Source organism: Nicotiana tabacum, chromosome 10 (assembly GCF_000715075.1).
Source record: "Nicotiana tabacum cultivar K326 chromosome 10, ASM71507v2, whole genome shotgun sequence".
NCBI classification, from domain to species: Eukaryota; Viridiplantae; Streptophyta; class Magnoliopsida; order Solanales; family Solanaceae; genus Nicotiana; species Nicotiana tabacum.
Genome location: NC_134089.1, coordinates 109,814,233 through 109,823,417, shown reverse-complemented (window position 1 = coordinate 109,823,417; position 9,185 = coordinate 109,814,233).

The following is a 9,185-nucleotide window of genomic DNA, read 5'->3' as shown; positions in this document are numbered from 1 at the left end:
CCTACTCCAACTTTCAGAATCGAATTCCGACCTCGATATCAAAAAGTCCACTTCCGGTCAAACTTCTCAAAAACCTTCAAATTTCTATCTTTAGTCAAATGACTTCAAAATGACTTACGGACCTCCGAATTCACTTCCGATCGTGCTCCCAACTCCAGAATCACCATACGGAGCTACTCCTAGACTCGGAATCCCAAACAGACATCGATAACACCGAAATGCACTTCAACTAAAACTTATGAAATTTCTTCCAAAATGCTAACTTCCACAATAGGCGACAAAACGTTCCCGGGTATTCCAAAATCCAGTCCGGAATACGCCCAAGTCAGAAATCATCATACGAACCTGCTGGAACCTTCAGATCCCGATTCCGAGGTTGTTTACTCAAAAATTCAATCTTAGCCAATTCTTTCAACTTAAAACTTCCGAAATGAGAATTCTCTTTCCAAATCAACTCCGAACTACCCGAAATGCAATTACGACTATGCGCACAAGTCATAATACCTGAAGTGATGCTGCTCATGGCCTCGAATCGCTTAATGACGTGCTAGATATCAAAACGATCGGTCGAGTCGTTACACAGTATTTGTAAAATTTGAAAAATAGTCACTATTTTGCTGATACTTGGAAAGTTCAGCATAATATGCTGGATTATAGAGCTCCTGCATATAAACTTCTAGCATATTATGTTGGAACTCGAGCACACGAAAAGTTCCAGCATAATATGTTGGATTATGGAGCTCCTGCGTATAAACTATCAACATTTTATGTTGGAACTCCAGCATATTATGAAATTACAGCACATTATGCTGGAATCTCATATAAAAAATTTGAACTCCATCATATTATGCTGGAATATTTTCGGATTTTTAAGGGTATTTTCATTCAGATTTTATCTTTACATGAAAAAGTGGCTAAATTTTGATTACTTTTGAAATTGTGGCTGTTTTTCAATCATCAGTTGTAAATCTGGCTATTTCTGATTTTTCCCTTCTTTTTTGTGGTGTTCTTTTCCTCCCTTTCTTCGTTTTATTTGTTAAGTCTCCCATCATCGTCGTCGTCTTCTATCATTATACCTTACTTCATGAGCAGTTATTTTTTTTAGGTAATTTGTATAATTTCTCTCTTTTTAATGAAACGATATTAATTTATATATTTGAGTATATTTGAACAATAGCTTCTATTGAGTTCCGAAAAAAATTAAATGTCTTGAATGATATAATTGTTTTGAGTCGAGTATCATAAGAATATGCAGTAGTTGAGCTACTTTTTAAGTGAATTTTAGTATTGGAGGCGCTCTTTCATGAAATGTTATTTTTCTTTTGCTTTTTTATTTTAGAACGTATTTAAATTAAGCATAGAAAAACTGAACTAAAATCGAACTTATTTGCTTAGTGAATGAAAGGCCTATTCGAATTAACCAAAAATTAATTGAACCGACCTATTATTCCTAATTTGTCTTTGTAGCTAGTGGCATGTATAATGTATGCATAACGTGGTGGCACCCGCAACCTTCAAATCCTGGATCTGCTCTGGTTGTAGGACTATTTAATTGCTCTGTATTAGTTACCTTCTTCCTTGTATTTCCTTGCTCTTGGACAGTTCGCTCCAGGATTCTCTGAGGTCTCCGTTGAATATTTCTTTCTGGTTTTTGCTAACCCTGCCACCTCTATTTTGATCTATTTTTCGCCCCTGCTTTTGTCCTTGCTCCTTCCTGTTGTGTTGTAATATTGGTCTAGTCTCTTCCTCTTTGCAGAAATGCCCAAACTTGACACACTTCTTGGAAAACTGAGGTTTCCATTCATACTCCACTTGTTGATTAAAAATCCTTCCTCTAGGGTCTGTTATGGCAACCACCTTAGGAGTTTCCTATGTAACATCCATATCAATTTATATAAGATATTCTCATTTACTTTCAAAAACCACTAGCAATCTTACTGAGAGTTTTTGATCCCCAACAGTTGGGAGGTAAGCTAGGCAAATTAACCCATGTAGGCTTTGTTCTAGGGCATTCTTGTTGGAAATCAAAATTTGGAGTCCATTGTTTCAGGATTAAAAGCATGTTGTTCGAAGTATAGGATCCTAAATGGAGGATTTCATTCATGTCATGAATGTTTCACAATTAAGCTATGTAGAAACCCTCACCATGGAGGTACAGCTCTGACAGTGTCACTCCTTTCCAGTTATTAGCAACGTAATTGCTAATAAACGTATAATTTGGAGTATCTCCTTTATTGTCAATTACGAAAGCATTACTCCAGTTCTGATCTATTTCTTTGATTTCTTCTTCCTCCAATATAATCATAAGTTTACCATCAATTATTTGAGGGGGAATGAAATCAAGGGGCATACCATGTGTAGCAACACGATTATGTGTGAATAGCCCAGCCTAGGATTAATTTCTTCTCGTTTATCTAGTCACCTTAGTCCTGTTCCATTGGTGCAACCTGTAAGCATAAACTGTAATTCTACCAGGATCTTGAACATGATAATCTTACATGTAATCGTTATAGAAAACATACCTGAATCGTGAGCCATCATCTTTAAGCGGAATCGCCTCTTGCCCTAGCTTTCGTTACCGACGACTTTAAGGATGGAAGAGAGGAAAACAGCAGTAACCCTAATGGGTGGGGAGAGGACCAATTTATAGAGGTTCTCACTTAATCTGGTACGTCCATCAAGTAACCAATCGGACGGATGAGATTTGCTCATTAATTAAATATTAATTATGGGCCTAATTTTATTGGGCCACATAACGTAGGAAAATTACTTACATTCTCCCACTTGGCCCAATAATCACATAAATATTAATATTTAATATAGGAACATTAGTCGCGCATAAACAAATCTCTTCTGTAATGTCCATCATAAATACCATAATACGATAAACTACTAAATGTGAGTTATGACAGTTATATATAATTTATCTACACACTACCTTCCATATACTACAACATTAGCAACTCATCGTATCAGGTCCATAAGCTATAAAATATTATGGTCCACAATAATATCTCATTGAGACTTATCCTGTAATATCTCAAAACAATAATGTGTACACCATTATGAGAAACAGGAAATCACTAATGTATATCAGAAACATATAAATGAGCTCAGAGTGTCAAAACATCATAAATACATCAGTCATAAATACAGCCAAGACCCATTCTATGTACATGTTCTTTAAATATCTTTGGCTGTAAACCTTTCGTTAATGGATCTGCAATCATGAGATCAGTTCTAATATGCTCAAGTGACACTCTTTGTTTCTGAACTTCCTCTTTGACAGTAAAGTACTTTAATTCCATACGTTTGGCACCTTTGGAGTACTTATCGTTCTTGGAGAATAATACTGCTGCAGAATTATCACAGTAAATTTTCAGCGGCTTGGTAATGGTGTCGACAACCCCAAGTCCTGAAATAAAGTTTCGCAACCATAATGCATGAATTGTGGCTTCAAAACATGCCACAAATTCTGCTTCCATCGTGGATGTAGCAATAACAGATTGTTTGGCACTCTTCCACGATATTGCTCCTTCGGCTAATTGGAACAAATAACCAAATGTGGATTTTCTAGTGTCAATACATCCAGCAAAATCTGAATCCGAGTATCCAACAACTTCCAAATGCTTGGATCTCCTATACATGAGCATGTAATCCTTCGTTCCTTTCAGGTACCTCAAAACTTTCTTTGCAGCTTTCCAATGATCAATTCCTGGGTTACTCTGATATCTTCCTAGCATTCCGACCGCAAAACTAATATCCGGTCTTGTGCAAGTCTGAGCATACATCAGACTACCAACAATTGAAGAGTAAGGAATTGATTCCATTTCCTTTCGTTCTACATCATTCTTAGGGCATTGCATGAGACTAAATTTGTCCCCTTTTTGAATTGGAACAATTCCTGCTGAACAATTATTCATGTTAAATCTCTCTAGAACTCTTTCGATATAGCCTTTCTGAGACAATCCCAATAATCCTTGTGATCTATCACGGAATATTTCTATTCCTATCACATAGGATGCCTCACCCATATCTTTCATTTCAAAATTCTTAGAGAGAAAATCTTTAGTCTCACACAATATGCCTAAATCATTAGCAGCAAGTAGAATATCATCAACATATAGGACTAAAAATATAAACTTGCTCCCACTGATCTTTTGGTATATACACCGATCAACGGTATTTTCCACAAATCCAAAAGATGTTATGGTATCATTAAACTTTATATACCATTATCGTGAGGCTTGTTTAAGTCCATATATTGACTTCTTCAGTTTACACACCATTTGACCTTTTCCTTTAGTTTCGAAACCCTCTGGTTGGTCCATATAAACTTCCTCCTCGAGGTCTCCATTAAGAAAGGCAGTTTTCACATCCATTTGGTGTAACTCTAAATCATAATGAGCCACCAAAGCCATAATAATTCTTAACGAGTCTTTCTTTGAAACCGGCGAAAAAGTCTCTTTATAATCAATGCCTCCTTTCTGAGCATAACCCTTGGCAACAAGTCTGGCTTTGTATCTCTCAATATTGCCATTTGAATCGCGTTTGGTCTTAAAGACCCATCTACACCCGATTCTTTTAGAACTTTTTGGCAATTCAACAAGATCCCAGACTTTATTGTATTCTATGAATTTTAACTCTTCCTTCATGGCATCAATCCATTTGTCAGACTCATTACTTTCTATGGCTTGTGCAAATGAAACCGGATCCTCATTAAGACCAATGTCAAAATCTGACTCTTGCAAATAAACCACGTAGTTATCCGAAATAGCAGATTTTCTAACTCTTTGAGATTTTCTTAATGGCATTTCTTGTGGTTCATTTGTGTCAGATATTTGTGAGTTAGTTTCTTCATGAAGTGTTTCATCCAAATGTTGCTCGGTATTGTCAAAGTGTTCTTCAACAATTGGAACAATATTTGGTATTTGTGTGGAGGTAGGCACATTTTTGGGTAATAGAATATTTACCCTCACCTCTTTAATTTCCACACTTTGCTTTTCAACACTCCCACTAACTTCACCATTCTCAATGAATCTTGCATTACCGGTTTCAACAATTCTCGAACTATGGTTTGGACAGTAAAACACATACCCTTTAGATTTCTCTGGGTAACCAATAAAGTAACCACTTACTGTTCGAGAATCTAATTTCTTTTCTTGTGGATTATAAACTCTAGCTTCCGCTGGCCAACCCCAAACATGCAAGTGCCTTAAACTAGGTTTCCTTCCTGTCCACAGTTCAAAAGGGGTCTTTGGAACTGCCTTACTAGGAACCTGTTTAATAAATATACAGCGGTTTTAAGAGCATACATCCACAATAATTTGGGTAATGAGGAATTACTTATCATGCTCCTAACCATATCCATAAGTGTTCGATTGCGCCTTTCTGCAACACCATTTTGTTGAGGTGTTCCTGGCATAGTATACTGTGCACATATGCCACGTTCTTCGAGGAACTTTGCAAATGGACCTGGACATTGTCCTGACTCATTATATTTTCCATAATATTCACCACCTCTATCTGACCTAATAATTTTTACCTTTTTATCTAATTGCCTTTCAACCTCATTAACAAACACTTTGAGAGCATCTGCTGCTTGAGATTTCTCTTTTAGCAAATAGATGTATCACTACAAAAAAAAACAGGATTTAGCTATGAACGTCGTCGCTAATCTGTCGCTAAAATGCTCGTTGCTAGAAGAATCTTTTGATAATCCGTAGTTAATCCGTCGCTAAATGAGATTAGCGACGGATTTTTCTGTTTAGCTACAGATTTTGTTCGTCGCTAAACCCTGATTTTTTTAGTAGTGTATCCATAACGTTGAAAAATCATCGATAAAAGTGATAAAATATTTCTCTCCACCAAAAGATGGAACATCAAAGGGTCCACAAATATCGGTGTGTATAATTTCAAGAAGTTGGGTGCTTCTTGTGGCACATTTTTTACTATGTTTGGTTTGCTTTCCCTTAATGCAATCCAAACATATAGTAAGATCAGTAAAATTTAGATTCGGAAGAATCTCATTTTTTACTAATCTTTCTAACCTTTCTTTGGATATATGACCCAAACGTCTATGCCACAAGTAAGCAGAACTTTCATCTAGTGAACTACGTTTAATTCCAACATTATGTTGAACAGTAAGAAGGGATTCAGAAAAAGCAATATCGAGTTTCAATTTATATAAACCATCATTGAGAAAGCCAGAACCGTAAAAAATAGCATTCTTATATAAATTGAAACATCCATTTCCAAACTTTAAATCAAATCCAGAAACATCAAGTCTTGAAAGAGAAATCAAATTCCTAGAAACTGAAGGTACATAAAGAGTCTGTAATAGATCAAGGTGACGTCCAGTCTCCATGATCAAACGATAAGTCCTTATGCCTTCAATTGGAGCCTTCATACGATTTCCCATGAACAAGAAATCCTTATTTGGATTTGTAGTTTGGATCGTAAGGAATCCTTACAACGTAGTAGATACATGAGTAGTTGCACCAGAATCAAGCCACCAAGTATTATTAGGAACTTCTACTAAATTTGATTCGAAACATACAAAAGCACTAATTGTACCTTTCTTTTCGAACCAAGCTTTGCATTTCAGGCAATCTTTCTGATAGTGTCCTTCCTTGTTACAGAAACGACACGTATCTGCCTTATGTTCCTTGTTAGCATCCTGTTGAGCTTTAGCAGGTGCTTTCTTCTTCTTGAACTTGTTGGCCTTCACTTTAAGTCCTTTACCAGCTCCTTGAACCATGAGGTTAACTGAATGATTCCCTTGTTTCTTAAGTCTTGACTCCTCCCGAGTAAGCATACTAGACAATTCACTAACATTCCACTTATCCTTAATAGTGTTATAGTTAATTTGAAAAGGTCCATACTCAGGAGGTAGCGAGTTCAGAATAAACTGAACCAAGAAGGAGTCATCCACTTTCATCCCCAAGGTCTGAAGTCTTGCTGCAATGTTAGTCATCTCGATGATATGGTTTTGCATACTACGCGACCCATCAAACTTCATGGTCGTGAGTTCAGCCATTAGTGTACCAGCGAGAGACTTATCTGCAGAACGAAAACGTTCTTCCACAAACGTCAGGTATTCCCTGGCTCTTTCTGTTTGTGGAATAGTACTCTTAATATTGTTGGCAATATTCATTCGCATAAACATAAGGCTTAGCCTATTAGAGCGTTCTCATGCTTTATGGAAAGACTTCTCATCTGCACTGCTCGAATCAGTAATGGCAGCGGGCTTATCATTCAGCAGAGTCAAGTCAAGATCCATTACACCTAAGTGGAACTGGACTTGTTCACGCCATTCAGAGAAGTTCAATCCGTTGAACACAGTAACAGACGAAGCAAGCGAATGAAAAGGAATAACTGCAAAATAGATAATACATGCTCACAAATCAATATGGATTCAACAAAACAGTTAAAGCATATCGCAATTCTCCTTTGGGTAGATACTACGACACACTATCATAATTTAAATGCCATTCAGTCTTAACAGGTAATTAAATATTTTTAACCAAATATATATGTCATCTTTGGACAGACAATATATATTTGACTAAGAATATTAATTTACCTCATCATATTCACTATTCATAGAATAATTGATGCACCTTTGGGTAAATCCTTAAGTTCTAGCAATAGTGAAAATTAATTTATCCACTATTTTTTAAATTATAGGCATTTCATTAATTTCATGGATAAATTATAATTTTATGTATGCATATTTCTAAACATACAAGTTTGGTCACTTTGGCGACTAACAAACTATATGACATAAGTGCACACACAAAATAGAGATCATAAGATTTTATGCATGTGAATACTTTAAACAATCTAGTTTGTTCACTTTGGTGACTAACAAACTATATAACATCAATACATGCATAAAATAAACATGAATTTAATATTTGTGTAAATTTAAACATTCTATATAGCTGTAAAATAACATACATCCGTTAGTAACTTTCATTATTGCACAGTGTGGGAAGTAAGGCAAATCATTACATAATATTCAAAATTATGGTGGAAAACTTGAGATAAAACTTTACCACCTTAGTTGTTCAACGTAATTGGCTAAACACCTTTACAGATTTATATATTGTACATAATTTTATGTAACTGGACATATTCGGCTTAGTGCCGTAAAAGGTCAACTCAAAATAACCTTGAAAGGATATTGACAAAATCCAAGCAGCTCTTCGTCGGTGTACAAAACCAGAAACCATAAAGCTTTACTATTTTTTATAAAAGTATGCGTCTTTCTAATCGTTCTTTTGAGGATTGCGATATACAAAATTCTTTTACGAAGATTAATTGTTCAATAATCCAGGCTCGTGATACCACATGTAAGCATAAATTGTAATTCTACCAGGATCTTGAACATAATAATCTTACATGTAATCGTTATAGAAAACATACCTGAATCGTGAGCCATCATCTTTAAGCGGAAGCGTTAATCGGTAATTGATTTCTCGCCCCTTGCCCTAGCTTTCGTTACCGCCGACTTTAAGGATGGAAGAGAGGAAAACAGCAGTAACCCTAATGGGTGGGGAGAGGACCAATTTATAGAGGTTCTCACTTAATCTGGTACGTCCATCAAGTAACCAATCGAACGGATAAGATTTGCTCATTAATGAAATATTAATTATGGGCCTAATTTTATTGGGCCACATAACGTAGGAAAATTACTTACACAACCATCACTATTACACTATAGTAGGTTCTACAGTTGGTGGTTCATGCATATTCTCCATTTTCGCCTCCGATGGCTTTGTTGTACTCTTCACTGCTATGTTCAAATGAGATCCTGTTGATTCAGCAGGAACTATCGGAACCCCAGGGCTCATGGTCATTGAGATTGGAGCTTTTCATTTTAACTTCACAATAGTTTTCAGTCACCGGTGTGGTAGTAATTCGAGTCTCCGATCTGTTTTCTAGTAGCTTTCATGTTCGTCCTTGACCTCTCTTTGCCATGGAAATGGTTCACTAGCGCATGTTAGCAGGATGAGCTAAGAGTACGCCTCTAATCGACACGCTTTACTTATACTTCAGGTATCTAATAGGTACCTTCCTTAGCTAAGGTGTCCAAATAAAAATTATGACAAGCCTATGTATGGATTCAACCTTTAATAATATATAAACATTTTAGAACTTTGAATTAAACTAATTTAATA